Source organism: Panthera tigris, chromosome E1, assembly GCF_018350195.1.
Source record: "Panthera tigris isolate Pti1 chromosome E1, P.tigris_Pti1_mat1.1, whole genome shotgun sequence".
Classification (NCBI taxonomy): Eukaryota; Metazoa; Chordata; class Mammalia; order Carnivora; family Felidae; genus Panthera; species Panthera tigris.
In genome coordinates this window covers 3,911,321-3,926,827 of record NC_056673.1, presented here as the reverse complement: position 1 = coordinate 3,926,827, position 15,507 = coordinate 3,911,321, and the positions used below count along the sequence as shown (strand labels likewise).

Below are 15,507 nucleotides of genomic sequence, written 5' to 3'. Positions count from 1 at the left end.
GGTGCCGAGCCACTCATAGATTTATTACAAAACGTTTTGCGAAGCGAGATGATATCCCAAAACTTACCAGCTTCAGAAAGGGAGGGAAGAGAGGGTTCTGGGAAGTGTCTGTAGGCACAGCACAGCGTTCCTGGTCCCGACACCGTGATGCTAACACCAAGATCACTGCTGTTGGCCTGTTGATCTTACACAGGTGCACTTTACCCTATCAGTGGAGAGGACGCCTGCTTTCTAGACGCAGCGTTTCTGTTTGCGGTCATGACAGCATTTTGGAAATAGATAGCAGGGAGGGTTGCCCAACACCCTGAACGTAATTGAGGCCACTGAATTGTACACTTAAGTTTTACATGATAGGTATTTTACCACTGTTAAAAAAAAAATGTAATAAACCCATACCATTGTATACTTTACATGGGTGAATTTATATGAATTATATCTTACTAAAGCTGTTTAAAAAAAAAACAGACTGAGCGTAGTTAGGGATTGGGATGTCCTGATAAACTGAATGTTCTGGGTGACTAACGGCTAATACATTCACACTGAAACTGACAAGTGAAAGGGATTCTTTCATGGGATGAGAATATGAACTTGAAAAACATTTTTTTGTGCTTCAGTGGGTTTTGTAGTCCGTTAATTATATATCTTCAGAAATATGACACTTGGCTGTCTACGGACTATCTATCTAGATCTGTTGTCCAGCCCAATGGTCACTGGCCACACTTGGCCGTTGAACACTTGAAATGTAGCCGGTCTGAATTGAGATGTGCTGTGTGTGGAAAATAACACTGAATTTTGAAGATTTGGGATGAAGAACACAAAGTATCTTGTTAATAATTTTTATGTTGTTTCCATGTTGAAATGATAATATTTGGTATATACTAGCTTATATAAAATATACTATTAAATGGATTTGATTCTTTTTACTTTTTTAATATAGCTTCTAATTTTTTTTTAATTTATTTAGAGAGAGAAGGAGGAGAGTGAGTAGGGGAGAGGCAGAGAGAGAGAGAAGGAGAGAGAGAATCTGAAGCCGACTCCGCACTGTCAGCACAGAGCCTGACGCGGGGAGCCCGGCGTGGGGCTTAAACTCAAAACCACGAGATCGTGACCTGAGCCGAGATCAAGAGTCACATGCTTAACCAACCAAGCCACCCAGGCGCCCCATGGCAACTAATTTTTTAATTGCATATGTGGCTTATATTACGTTTCAATGGGACAGTCTGGTCTAGAAAATCAGACTGACTCACCCAGGATTCATGGACTTTGAGAGAAATGGAGAATCACTTCTGATGACTAAGTAGAACACAGCAGAGTTTCCTGCATCGGCCCGGATGTTAAGAGAATTAGCCGCCCCTTCGTCTCTAATCCAGAGCTGTCACAAAGGGCAAGACCTAGGAAAGGTCCTTCTCTAACCGAGTCAAGGGCTCTGAGGAGCCAGCTAGCCTCTGGTCCCCGGAACACAGTTTGATGTGCTGGGGCGCGTGGTTCCGTAACACAGAATAGCGATCAAGAAGTCCAAGGAATATGGCGTCAGGAGATCCAGGGGGTCGGACTGGTGGAGAGGCAGTTTCTCTTTGGCAAGAGGAGCAGACTCACAGCAGGACTAGAATTACAGCAAGGAGAGAGCCCTCACAGGCAACACATGCCCTTTCGACTCTATTTTAAGAAAATTAAAAAAGAGCGCCTCTGCCCAGGGCCCCCCCTGCCTAGAGAAGGCGCCCCCAGCTGTGCATGCAGGACCCTGGGCTCCCGGCAGGGGTCCTCCCTGTGGCTCCGAACCTCACCCCGTCTGCAGGCCAGCCTTGAGGTTCTGGTTCTGTGCACGTGTAACCCCCCCAGCCCCCCGCCCCCCAGATAGCCACAGCCAGTAAGTCATCTCCCCCGGTGTTAATTATTCTTTGAGTTAGTGCTCTGGTTATAAAGTTACAGAGGTTTCAAGTGGTCTGGCCCTAACGGTGTTTTCACCATAGATCCTGTTACTTTTAGAGCGTGATGTTGCAGGATGTGAGGATTTTCAGGAACGCATAGCTCCTAGTGTGGCCAAAATACCCCCGTGAACTGTGTCCTGCACCTTCGGTAGGCAAGTCGCAGGAGGTCAGGGTGACTCCGCTGCCACACCGAGAAGGTGTTCGCCGTGGATGCAGGTTAGGACTGTTGTCTGTATTGATCGGGTAGGGCTGGGTTAGCACGGTTCCCCTTAGCGACAATGCGGGCTGCCTGGGGCCCCGTCTTCTGTACACACAGCGTCGTTCCTGTGGGCAAGTGTCCCAGTCCGCTCACTAACACACTTTTGGAATTCATCCTCTTTGCACGTTGGCGAATGCCTACAAACCTTTAGGAAACAACTCTCCCGCCTCCACCACCACTTAGTAAGGAGAAAACAGGCAGTGTGAACTTGAAAATCGTAGAAATTGGAGAATCATTAGTGGCAAAATAGGAATTTCAGACCGCCTTTCCCTGCTAACTAAAAAATAAGTACATCTAGGCATAACTTACATTTTCTCGGGGCCGAACCTCTGAAAATCTTCAGAGAATACATTTTTCCACCCCTGTTCCTTATTAACAGCGAAGTCCTGGGGCGCCTGGGTGGCTCAGTCGGTTGAGCGTCTGACTTCGGCTCAGGTCACGATCTCGCGGTTCGTGGGTTCGAGCCCCGCGTCGGGCTCTGGGCTGACAGCTCGGAGCCTGGAGCCTGCTTCGGATTCTGTGTCTCCCTCTCTCTCTGCCTCTTCCCTATTCGCACGTGTGCTCTCTCTCTCTCTCTCTCTCTCTCTGAAAAATAAATAAACGTTAAAAAAGTTTAAACACAGAGAAGTCCTTCAGAATGTCAAAACTCAGGATTTGGGGGCAGCCTTGGCACTTTATCTAATTAAGAGGCAGATTGGGTTCTAATTAGCAGGGTGCTTTTTAGTGTCTGGTTGATCCTACTTGAGAAGAGAGAGAGCAATTATTACGGGATCAAGGAGGTGACCTTGAAGCCATGTTTCAGGTGTGTGTGTGTGTGTGTGCGTGTGTGTGCATGAGAGAGGGGTAGGGATGGAGTGTGACTTGTCTGTAAAAGTCCCGGCCGTAAGGTGTGTGTATCCAGCCCTCTTTTGCGAGGACAGACCTGCACAGCCCCAGCGAGGGAGCAGAGAGCGACAGCATTAGCAGACCATCTCAGACTGACTCGACTGTCTCAGGGACCCTTCCACACTTATGAGCGCGCACAGTTACCCAGAAGGAAGAATCACATCCTGCCCTTCTTTAGCAAGTGTTGCAAAACTTGGGTCATAACGGATGATACGGAAATTCTTTAAAACCGTTCACTTTTCACCGTGAAAACCTTCGGGTGGTAACATTTGAAGTCCGTGTGTGCTGCTCCATAGCTGGTAGCTATTATCTGTCATTATTAATAATGACACCCGCCCGTTTTAATGACATGCTGAGGAATCATGTCATTTGTCACGCAGACATTGATAGTATACCTGATTTAAATTTTTTTTAATGTTTATTTTTGAGAGAGAAAGTGAGTGAGGGAAGGGCAAAGAGAGAGAGAGACCCAGAATCTGAAAGCAGGCTCCAGGCTCTGAGCTGTCAGCACAGAGCCCGACGCGGGGCTTGAACCTACAGACCATGAGATCACGACCTGAGCCAAAGTCGGACACTTAACCGGCTAAGCCGCCCAGGCGCCCCGATAGTATACATGATTTTAAATGACAGTGACTATATGTAATACCACTAGTTAGGCTATTGAAAAGAAAGAACCTGGTCGGGGGGGGATGTGTGATAAAAGTTTTCGAGATTCCATAGAGGGTTGAATGATGATTCCCTGAAAGATATATATTTTTTTTCCTCTGCACAATTTTGGAGGCCGTAGTATCGTGTTTCAGACCAAAAAAACCCCAGCTGATTAGAAAGAACATACAGACAGGAGGCCACATTTGTTCATTATTTATACACAGGGTTTGAAAAATAGCCTTTCTCCTCGTCAGAAACCATGGCCTGCATCCCACCCAGCAGAAATCCTGTTCATCCATCAGTATCAACCACAAAGGCCGCCTCACTCATGGACCTCTTCCTGTCCTTCCCAGGCGGGGATGATCTCTTCATCCTCTTACTCCCGGAGCCCCTGGTACCTCTCCTGCATCCCGCAGGGTCCTTTGTGTCAGATGATTTGTCATCGTTTCTGAATTTCTTTTCTCAAACTTCAGACTCCCTGACAGAAGAGCAGCGCCCTGTCTCTGCAGCCTGGGAGGATGTGCAGAGTGCCTGGCACACAGGCAACTTTGAGAAAGATCTTAGTTCCAGTTTCCAGCCAGGATTCAGGCACAAGCTGGGTGGGGACGAAAGGCAGGGCCCCTGTGATGCAGGGGCCCAGGACCAAGCGGTCGCTGGAGCCCCAGGGAACAGGAGTGGGCAGGCCCTTGGCACAGGGCACAGCCCGAGAGGGTCACCCCGGGGGGTTGCCATGGTTGAGCGATGGGAAAAACACAGCGAGGGAGCAATTCTTTCACAGCTTGTGGTGGGTGGCAGTTTTATGAGGTCAGCACATCTGGAACATGTGTGGGGATCATCAGCAAACATCGATAAAGCCCGCAAGCCGACCTGTCGTGGCTGACTTGTGTGCTGGGGCCCAGGTCCCTGCCCTACCGAGCTCTGTGGCCGGAGGGACTCCCAGGGTCCTGTGTCTCATGGATGGGTATGCTTTTCAGTAATAATCAGCGGAAAACTAGGGTAGAAGCCTTGTCTGTGACTGACAGGGACCAGCATCTGAAAAATTCGTCTGGCAGTGTCTGGTCTCCTGGCAGATAAAAGTCTAACCTGCAGTAGGTTTTTTTTTTTTTTTCCCTTTCCTTTTTTCTTTAGAGGATCACTGACCTGCAGAGGTTAAAGGAAAAAAAAAAGTAAAAAAATGGAAGGTCACGAAAGTACGTAACATATCAGCTTTTAACGTAGCATTTTGTTTTGAATTTTTCCTTCTTCTTTACCAACGTGTATTAGATTGGTTTTTCTTTATTCCATGTAGCACAGAGATCTCTAAAGAAGAAAAATCAACAGACCATGATTTTGTCATTTAGTTAGCATTGGTAAAGGCATGTACGGGGTTAGAAATTTCAGACAGTACAGGGGCGCCTGAGTGGCTGAGTCGGTTAAGCATCCAACTTCAGCTCAGGTCATGATCTCACGGCTAGTGAGTTCGAGCCCCACGTGGGGCTCTGTGCTGACAGCTCGGAGCCCAGAGCCTGCTTCGGATTCTGTGTCTCCCTTTCTCTCTGCCCCACCCCCAGTTGCACTCTGTCTCTCAAAAATGAATAACTGTTAAAAAAAATCAAGAAAAAAAGAAATTTCAGACAGTACAGAAAGTCATAGTATGGTAAGGGAAGGTTTGTGATTCTCTGGGAGGTTTTATGCACAGATGTATACAGGTACTTTCTTATGGGTAATTATTATTTAAGGAAAAGGAAATACAGATATCGTAAGCCTTTGCTTTTCTTTTTTTTAAATATATATTTTTTAATTTTTTTTTTAATTTTTATTTTTGAGAGAGAGACAGCATGTGAGCAGGGGAGGAGCAGAGAGAGAGGGAGACACAGAATCCGAAGCGGGCTCCAGGCTCCGTGCTGACAGCACAGAACCCAATGCGGGGCTCGAACTCACAAACTGTGAGATCATGACCTGAGCCAAAGTCAGATGCTTAACTGACTCAGCCACCCAGTCGCCCCTGCTTCTTTTTCGTAATGTTTATTTTTGAGAGAGAGAAAGAGAGTGTGTGCGCATGTGAGCAGGGGAGGGACAGAGAAGGGGGGGACAGAGGATCCAAAGCAGGCTCTGCATGGACAGCAGAGAGCCCAATGCAGGGGGGGGTGGGGGTGGGGGCTCAAACTCACAAACCGTGAGATCATAACCTGAGCCGAAATGGAGAGTCAGACGCTCAGCTGACTGAGCCGCCCCTGAAAAACACTTGTGATAGTACCATGAAGGCTCAGGTAGGAACTAGGCAGGTGGAAGGTTTGGGTAGATGCCAGCACTCAGACTATTACAGTAGTCACCTAGCGTTCCTTTCCTTTCCGGGAGGCCACAGACCCTTCAGAGAAGCTGCTGAAACTGTGGACCCTTTGCCCCCTAAAGCTTATGTATGTGCACGTGCATACATTTTGCCCACACAGATGCCTGCCCACAGTCCCGAACCGAGAGACCCTGTTCTGGTTGGAGAAGATGAGAGCACCAATGTCTGGAGAATGAATGGCAGTGAGGAAGTAGGGGGCCTGGGTTTCTGGGAAGTTTCCAGTTCTGTATAGAAGCCGATAGGATGAAGACTGGGATGAAGCCGTTGGAGTGCTCAGATCCTCAGTTTGCCTCAGCGGGAGCAGCGTCCCCAAGCACGGCACCACAGCCCGGGGGTGACAGGTGGACAGTGAGCGAGGGCGCATGTCACGGAGGCCAAATCGTAGGCCGACTTCTTCAGCGGGTTGGTGTTAAAGGAAAGAAGCTTTAGAGGCCTGAGCTTGACGGCTGGTTTTTATAGGAAGGGAAGGATCCGAGCGCGTTTGCAGGCTGGGGAAGGAGCCATCGTCACCTGCTTGAGGACACGGCAGGGGCTGTGGAGGAAGAAGGCCCAAAGGAGGGGAGCGTATTGGGGTCCGGCACACGGGCGCTGGATCGAGGAGGAGAGAGAGGACATACAGACTGAAGGGAAGGGCATGTGTGTCTAGGTGAGTTTAGAGGTGGAGGGGAGAAAGTTGGCGGCTGGGGGTCAAGGGCGGAAGGAAGTGGCAGGGGTTCCGGGGCAAGGTCCTGTGAGCGGGGATTGAGGGTCCTCGGCGGCTGATGCTTTACGACCGTGAGTGAGTTCGTAGGACTCATTCAAGTGAACGGATGCTTAGCGACTGTGTTCCATGGGCCAGGGAGTTACCCCTCTCGGAGGACTCAAGATCACGTCTGATCTTTCAGCGGGACTGTGGGAGACACAACAGTGTTGCCACAGCCCAAAGCTCATATTGCAGAAGTGGCCTCGGCAGCTAGAGCCATCGTCGTTGAAAATCCGCACAGCCCTCCGACAGGTTAGTCAGATGGGCGACGAGGGGGGCCTTTACTCAACGACCAAGAAGGTAACCTGTGCTAATGTGACAGATAATTGTGTCTGGCAGAACCACACGGGCGGCTCCCAATTCATGCAGTTTTTGCGAATCCTATGAGATTTAGCAGCCGGACCGGACATGTGCTCCCCCCTCTCCCCTGTTTGGTTCGCTTGCTGGCTTGTTTGTTTTAGCACAAAATCAGGTTCTGTACGAGCAAGAGAGAGGTCTGTGAGCTCAGAAAAGACAATCTTTTTAGCAGAGGTACAAGTGGCCCTTTAAGTTAGGGGTGAATCCTAACACCCTTGACTATCGATGACTCCATGACCAACAGTCTGATAACAGAAGGTTTTCAGTACCAATGTGAGTAGCCATTGGCATTCTTGGATAGAGCGTTCTGGATACTGAACATCTACCCCCTATTTGCTGTCCTTGTCCATTCAACTCCCTCCTTCCATGTTTCTCCTATGAGTGATCCCAGCGGATGCCACATGTTTTCTGGAATACATGGTACACCCCCATTGTTAAAAAGGTGATTGATTGGGATGCCTGGGTGGCTCAGTCCATAGAGCATGCAACCCCTGATCTCAGGGTTGTGAGTTTGAGCCTCAACGTTGGGTGTAGAGACTACTTTAAAAAAATTCAAAAGTCTTTACAACATAAAGGTGATTGATTATTAACAGTCTTTTATAAAGTAAGCTAGAGACTGTTAATAATTAAGATAATTATTAAAACATTTCCCCATTTTTCAGAACACTGGGAAGAGCTTGGCAAATGGGCCAGCTCTGAGGAGAAAACGGTCCATGGTAATTTATTTCTTGAATAAACCCTCTTGGGTTTGTCTTTACGGGATGTCTCTAGAACCGTCTCCCGATAGAGATTGATCCTATCCTTGATTTCGGTGCCTCATTGTTTTTTTGTTTTGTTTCGTTTTGTTTTGTTTTTTAGAATGATATTTGTAATACTGACTCACTTCTTAGAAATCTCTGAAAAAGTTCTTGCTACTTAGTGGAGGAAGATCAATGTAATCAGTGGTGATGTGAAAACTATTTTTCTTTTTCAAAAGAAACACTTTCAAGATGTCACATTTCTCCCTGGGAGGAAAACAAATGTCTCCATTAGGACTGCTGTTTTGGGGCACCTGGCTGGCTCAGTTGGTTAAGCGTCCGACTTCAGCTCGGGTCACGATCTCATGGTCTGTGAGTTCGAGCCCCGCGTCGGGCTCTGTGCTGACTGCTCAGAGCCTGAAGCCTGTTTCAGATTCTGTGTCTCCCTCTCTCTCTGACCCTCCCCCATTCATGCTCTGTCTCTGTCTCAAAAATAAATAAACGTTAAAAAAAATTTTTTAAAAAATCATAAGAAAAAACCTTGCTATTCTAGATTCTGTCGCCACAAGTAAATAAATCTTTAATACAAAGAACCGCACTAGCCGTCACAGGAGATAAAAAGAAGTGTACCATTCAGTTCTTCTCCTTCAAGGATTTGGTGTTATCCTTGCAGTGATACTGCCTAAAAAGCAATTTTTAATCAGTCGTATATGCTGAATACCTGCCGTATGCCTAGCAGCGTAGTTGACAACATGAACTAAGAGAGGTATAAGGTATTGCCAGAATCTTCACAGAGCTTGCATTGTATCCGGGCAGGGAAGACGCATGAAACAATCAGCAAACAATGCAGGACTGTGCGATTGAGCACTGAGTTGCACTGGGACATTAATTTTAGAAACCTAGTTCACTGTGGCTGGGAAGTGAGGACAAGAAGGAAGATCTTGCTTGGAGTGAAAGGCAAGTTCAAATGTGTGCACATGGTCTTGGGCAGTGGTTCTCAGCTTTTGCTGCAGATTAAAATCACCCGGGGAATTTTTAGCGTCCTGATGTCCAGCCTCCACCCAGTACCAGCTCGGGGGTTTTCCTACGTGTTTCCACAAATCTGTGGTGCCTTCCCAACACCAATTCTCAGATCCTCTGACACCAGCTGGGTGTCCTTCAATTCAACCCGGTCCAATCCAATCCAGTTCGGTTCTGATGCTAGTTAGCATCCGATCCCACACGTTTAAGGGCTCAGTCCCGTAAGACTGTCCCTACCTCAGACACTAGTCACAGGCATCGGGTACCTGCATTTCCGTCCAACTTGACTCCAAATTCAGGGATTCCCACACTCCCCACTCCCATTGGATAGTTTGCTAGAATGACTCACAGAACTCAGGAAAATGGAAACAGCCAGATGCAGGGAGAGATCTGGAAGGGTCCCTAGTGCGGGAGCCTCTGTCCCCTCGGAGCTAGAGGGTACCAGCCTCCCAGCAAGCGGATGCTTTCACCAATATGAAGTTCTCTGAATCCCATCCCTTAGGAACTTTTATGGCGATTCCATCACACAAGCAAGGTTGATGAAGTCATTGGCCTTTGGTGACTGAACTTAATCTCCAGCCCTTCTGTCTGTCCCGAGGCCCAGGGGTGGGACTGAAAGTTCCAGTCCTCTGATCACATCGTTTTCTGGTGACCATCCACCATCCTGAAGGTGACAAGAGTCACCTCCTTAGCGTAAACTCAGGTATGATTGAAAGGGCCTTGTTATGAATAACAAAGGACGCTTGTATCACTAGGGAAATTCCACTGGGTTTCAGGAGCTCTGTGCCAGGGACAGAGACCAAATATGTTTTTTATTCTACCACAACCAATTCAGTTAGAATGGGAGTAGGAACCAGGCATCTGTATTTTAGAGCTTCCTGAGATGATTCCAGAGTGTAGCCAGGTTTGAGAAGCATTCTTCTTGGGCAGTGGCTTTAAATGCTTAGTATTAAAGAAAATTAAAAAAAAAAAAAAACTACTAAAGCTATAGCCCTACCTGCAGTCCCATTAAAGCCAGAATCTCGGGGCGCCTGGGTGGCGCAGTGGGTTGAGCATCTGACTTCGGCTCAGGTCACGATCTTGTGGTTCACGGGTTCAAGCCCCGCGTCGGGCTCTGCACTGATAGCTCAGAGCCTGGAGCCTGCTTCAGATTCTGTGTCTCCCTCTCTCTCTCTGCCCCTCCCCCATTAGCACTCTGTCTGTCTGTCTCTCAAAGATAAATAAACATTAAAAAAAAAAAAAGCCAGAATCGCTGAGTGTGAGGAAGCGATTGCCTGGACTCATCCACTTGGGGGTCACTGTCAAGGTATAAATAAATGCAGGAGAGCTCATTACAAACAAGACGGGCCCAGGACAAAGGCTTGGGGGAACCCCAGAGGAAGGCAAGGTGCCAGCATAGAAATCAGAGGTGGAAGAAACAGGTTCGTGAGCCTTGGTGGTGGTTGTGGAAGAGGGTTTCAAGGTGAGGCCGAGGGCCTGTTTGAAAAGCCCTGGAGGGGTCGTGTAAGGTGATCTGGAAGAAAAGCCATTGCTTTGGTAATGGTTGTGTTCCCCAGGGGATTGACACGGGAGTGGCTTCACCCGAGTGTGAGTGTGCCGGGGTGGACCCTGGGCCGGGTCCTAGGACCTCACCCGCGGAGGCCACAGACGCCAGAGAGGTGAACTCCTGGCACCGGGACCCTGTCAGCGGAAGGAAGGTGAAAACCAGACCAGAGGGCATCAAGGTCAGTGAAGGAATTTGAGGTTTTGTTTTATTTTATTTTTTTAGTGTTTATTTATTTTGGAGAGAGAGAGAGAGAGAGAGACAGAGACAGAGACAGAGTGTGAGCTGGAGAGGGACAGAGAGAGAGGGGGAGACACAGAATCCGAAGTAGGCTCCCGGCTCCGAGCTACCAGCGCCCGAAGTGGGGCTCAAACTCACAAACCGCGAGATCGTGACTTGAGCTGAAGTCGGAGGCTTGACAGACTGAGCCACCCAGGTGCCCCTGAGGTTTTGTTTTAGAAAAATGTTAAAACACAGCAGAGGAAGCAGACCGAGGTGAGTGTTCAGAGGTGGAAGGAGAGGTGCTTGGGGAAGGGAAAGGAAGATAGAAGATGCTAGAAAAAGAGACGATCATCCCCCAGCCCTGTCACACGTGTATACTGGGGCCCCTTGTCCTTCTGTGGGCATGGGGGTGGGGGGGGCTGGAAGGAAGGAAAGATAAAGGAAAGAAGGAAGGAAGGAAGGAAAGAAGGAAGGACAAAGGAAAGAAGGAAGGAAGGAGGAAGGAAGGACAATGGAAAGAAGGAAGGAAGGAAGGAAGGACGGACAAAGGAAAGAAGGAAGGAAGGAAGAAGGAAGAAAGGCATCTGGTAGCAAATCAGAACAAGTGTGAAAAGCCATGTCTTGGGGCCCTTAGGTGGCTCAGTCAGTTAAGTGTCTAGCTCTTGACTTTGGCTCAGGTCATGATCTCACAGTTTGTGAGATTGAGCCCCGCATCGGGCTCTGCGCTGACAGCGCGGAGCCTGCTTGGGATTCTCTCTCTCTCTCTCTCTGTCTCTGTCTCTCTCTCTCTGTCTCTCTGTCTCTCTCTCTCTCTGTCTCTGTCTCTCTCTGTCTCTCTGTCTCTCTGTCTCTCTCTCAAAATAAAAAAATAAACTTAAAAACAAAAGGAAGGAAGATCTGAAAAAGACAGGAAGTGATGTGTGCATTTCTGGCTCTCGTGGTCAGCACTGTCTGCCCCACGATGGTCATCGAGCACTTTAGAAGAGCCAGTAGTGTGCTTGTGGGTGAATTCGGGCTGCGAGCAAGCCCCACAGCCCCCGCCGTGCCCGCGGGACCAGAGCCTGGCCTCTCCAGCTGTTCGTTACCAGCGCCCAGCGAAGCCAGGACCAAAGTTTGAGAGAAAGAGTTCAGGCTTCTGTCCACCATTTTGTCATTGCCGTGACATCCAGATGCGTGGTGGTGGGCTTGCATTTTGTGGGTTTTTGGAAGATTTGCATTTTTCTAGTAACTCATTTTTATCGTATTTTGTGAAAGCCTTGCTCTGTGACAGACTGGAAATTGAAAAGAAAAAAAAAATCCTACACTGCAGGGAGCTGGAGAAGCAGGGTTCATACCCCTCTTCTCCGGGCCACCTGCTCTTCTGCCTGTATTGTGGCAGCTACATAGCCATCACTTACCTCTAGGAGGCTGTGCTGGATTTTCACCACTTCTTGGGTGTTGGCATTTGCTTCTGTAGATGGATGGATGGATGGATGGATGGGAGAAAGGAAAGAAGGAAGGAAGGAGGAAGGAAGGAAGGAAGGAAGGAAGGAAGGAAGGAAGGAAGGACAGACAAAGGAAAGAAGGAAGGAAGGAAGAAGGAAGGGAGGAAGGAAAAAGGAAGGAAGGAAGGAGGAAGGAAGAAGGAAGGATGGACAAAGGAAAGAAGGAAGGAAGGAAGAAAGGAAAGAAGGACAAAGGAAAGAAGGAAGGAGGAAGGAAGAAGGGAGGAAGGAAGAAGGAAGGAAGGACAAAGGAAAGAAGAAAGAAAGGAATGAAAGAAGGAAGGACAAAGGGAAGAAGGCAGGAGGAAGGAAGAAGGAAGGAAGGACAAAGGAAAGGAAGGAAGGAGGAAGGAAGGACAAAGGAAATAAGGAAGGAAGGAAGGAAGAGCATTCACGATTATTCTGGCAAGTTCTTTCTGTCTAGATGAGCATAAACACAGCCCTCTGTCCATGTTGGCAGTCCCCTTCCTATCACTGCCCCCCAGCCCCACCTTCACTCAGGTGCTCTTGCCTTTTGACTTCTCTGTATCATCTATCCATTCAGCGAATATTTCATGGGCAGAGGTGGTGTTGGGGTAGTTTGAAACTTGGTGGTTTCTCTGGGATCGAGGCTTGGGTTTCTTTAGGCCTGGAGAGTGCCCTGGCTGAGGCAGGTAAGAACAGAAGGGAAAACATTGGGGGCGCCTGGCTGGACCAGTCAGTAGAGTATGCAGCTCTTGATCTCAGGGTTGTGAGTTCAAGCCCCACGTTGGGTGTAGAGATTACTTAAATAAATAAAATGTTAAAGAAAGAGATAGAAAGAAAAGAAAAAAAGAAGGAAGAAAGAGGGAGGAATAGAGGGAGGGAGGGAGGGAGGGAGGAAGGAAGGAAGGAAGGAAGGAAGGAAGGAAGGAAGGAAGGAAGGAAGGAAACAAACAAACAAACCCTCGGCTCCTGCCTGGGGAATCACAGTTTGATGTTCAGGGAGCCCCTGTCTGGGTGCTCAGATACCAGAGCTCTAGAAGCCTGCCTCCTTAGTGACATTGACAGTCCGCCCCCCACCCCAGAGACTCGCAGCTCCATAGCCCATCGCCAGCGATCCGTGGGTCCACACCTCACCTCCGGACAGCGCTGACCGATTTCTGTGCAGGGCTTTGGCCAGCCCTCTGTGTCCCAAGGGAAAAGAGCCACTTAGCGCTAGTCAGTTTGCCTGCGCACCAAGGATTTTCTTCTCTTGTGACACCCTGGCCGAGTTCAGCTCTCTGTTTCTTCCCAGTGCTACCGCTGAGCCTCCCCCCTGAGCTGTTTTCCCATAGTCTAGACTGTAAACTTCCTGGGGGCAGGGGTTGTGTCCACCCCAAACACTCTGGCGTCCTTAGAGCCCAGCCCAGTGCCTGATGCACAGCTCGTCTCCAACGCTGACTTTGTCTTGTTGGCTCTTTCCTTCCCAAAGCAAGCGTCTAACCATATCCTGAAACTTCCCTCACCTTTTCCTTTGGCTACACCTTTTCCCTCCTCTTCCTCTCCTCTACACCTCCATCTGTGGTGTGTGGGAGTTCTCAGCCTGTGTTTGCCATCTTCTGTCAGAACTCCGGCGGCAGATCATGCGTACGTGCAAAGAGCACTCTATTTTGACGAAAGTGCTCATGCTACCGCAGGGAGGTGGGCCCGGAGGTAACCCCGAATTGCTTCTGTAAGTGCATCAGTTACAGCGATCTATGGCATAGAGGGGTGAGGCAGGGGTGGGGGAGGAGTTAGATAATGGGAGTATATGTGCCATTTTAGTGTTTACCTCCCCTCTGCTTTATTTAAAACAATTTGCGGGGTGCCTGGGCATGGTTAAGCATCCGACTTCAGCTCAGGTCATGATGTCATGGCTCGTGAGTTCGAGCCCCGCCTCGGGCTCTGTGCTGACAGCTCGGAGCCTGGAGCCTGCTTCGGATTCTGTGTCTCCCTCCCTCTCTCTCTGCCCCTCTCCTGCTCATGCTCTGTCTCTCTCCGTCTCTCTCAAAAATAAACAAACATTTAAAAAAATTAAAAAATAAAATAATTTGCAAACTTTGGTGCTGTGATCAGTTACAAAGTACTTTTTTTTTTAAGTTTATTTATTTATTTTGAGAGACTGAAAGTGCACGTGCCGGCATGAGTAGGGGAGGGACAGAGGGAGAGAGAGAGAATCCCAAGCTGACTCTGCACCGTCAGCACAGAGTCCGACTCGGGACTCGAACTCACGAACCATGAGATCATGACCCGAGCCAGTCAAGAGTCAGACGCTCAACTGACTGAGCCACCCAGATGCGCCAGTTACGAATCACTTCTAAGTGTTTTATTTTGACCTAAGTTTAAATTTATAAAAAAAAAAGTTGCGAAAGTAAGAGAGCTTCCCTATATCCCGCACTCTGCTTTCCTTAATACAAACATCTTAGCACTACATTGCTTGGATTGTGAGTTTGTGTGGTCTTTAACCCTCCCCCAAGTCAAGCTGACTAAGCACAACTCTTACTTGTAAGACTCATGTAATGTTTTCTTGAACAATGACAAAGATAATTCGAGATGCTTGGGCTGCATGTACTTTTATTTTTTTACAGATAATCTGTACCACTTCTAACACATGGCCTCCATTTTTAGTTCATGCATCACATTAGTAAAAACACGATCAACCCTCTAGAATTTAAAAAAAATAATAATTGTCTTTATAAATGTATGTGTCTTACCGTATTCTATGTTATGGGCTCCAAAAATTAGAAATGGTTGAGAGTAAAAAATAAACACAGAAAATTCATAGAAGGTTTTTTTTTTTCTTGCCACATTTCAGTGAATCTCCTTGCACACCCCAGTTTATAGATTATTGGCTTAAATTATCATCTTGGTTTAAATTTCTCTCTCCTTTCCCAACAGAAACGGAACCTAGTGAGGAAATGATCCTACTTTGTATATTGTTTTAACGCCGATTATCCTGGACCGTGTAACGTAGGAATTTTCCAATGTGTGATTTGGAAACAGCTGAACTGTTTCTGAGAATCTCACAAAACAGGGTTCCCTTGAACACTTTGTGATTAATAAGGTACAACTATTTCTCTGAAAACAAAGCTACGGATTACTTTTTTCTTTTCTTAGGGTTTAAGAGAACGTTATAACCAGGGATTTTCATTGTGTCCACACTGGAACAAATGCTTTTTTCAGATCTAGACACAGTATGAAAAATAAGACTGTTTGCAAGGTGCTTGGGAAAGTTCTGAGTAGCTCCCAAGTGGGGAGGCCTTTGTTCTGGGGTTAATCAGAGGGACACTGGGCACATCATTCACTGCTGGTACAGGTCAGGGAGAAAAGTTCACATCTGGGTGTTACTGACCACCAGGCCCTTTCTCGTGGTG

General features: G+C 47.9%; 1 protein-coding gene and 1 non-coding gene across 2 annotated transcripts in view; both read left to right on the top strand.

Moving 5' to 3' along the window:
• Positions 1-15,507, top strand: part of STX8 (syntaxin 8) — a 252,706-nt gene that overhangs the window by 111,296 nt on the left and 125,903 nt on the right. The window lies entirely within an intron of this gene.
• On the top strand, positions 2,581-2,665 carry TRNAR-UCG. Its single transcript has one exon. It is a non-coding gene; the product is annotated as a tRNA-Arg (tRNA).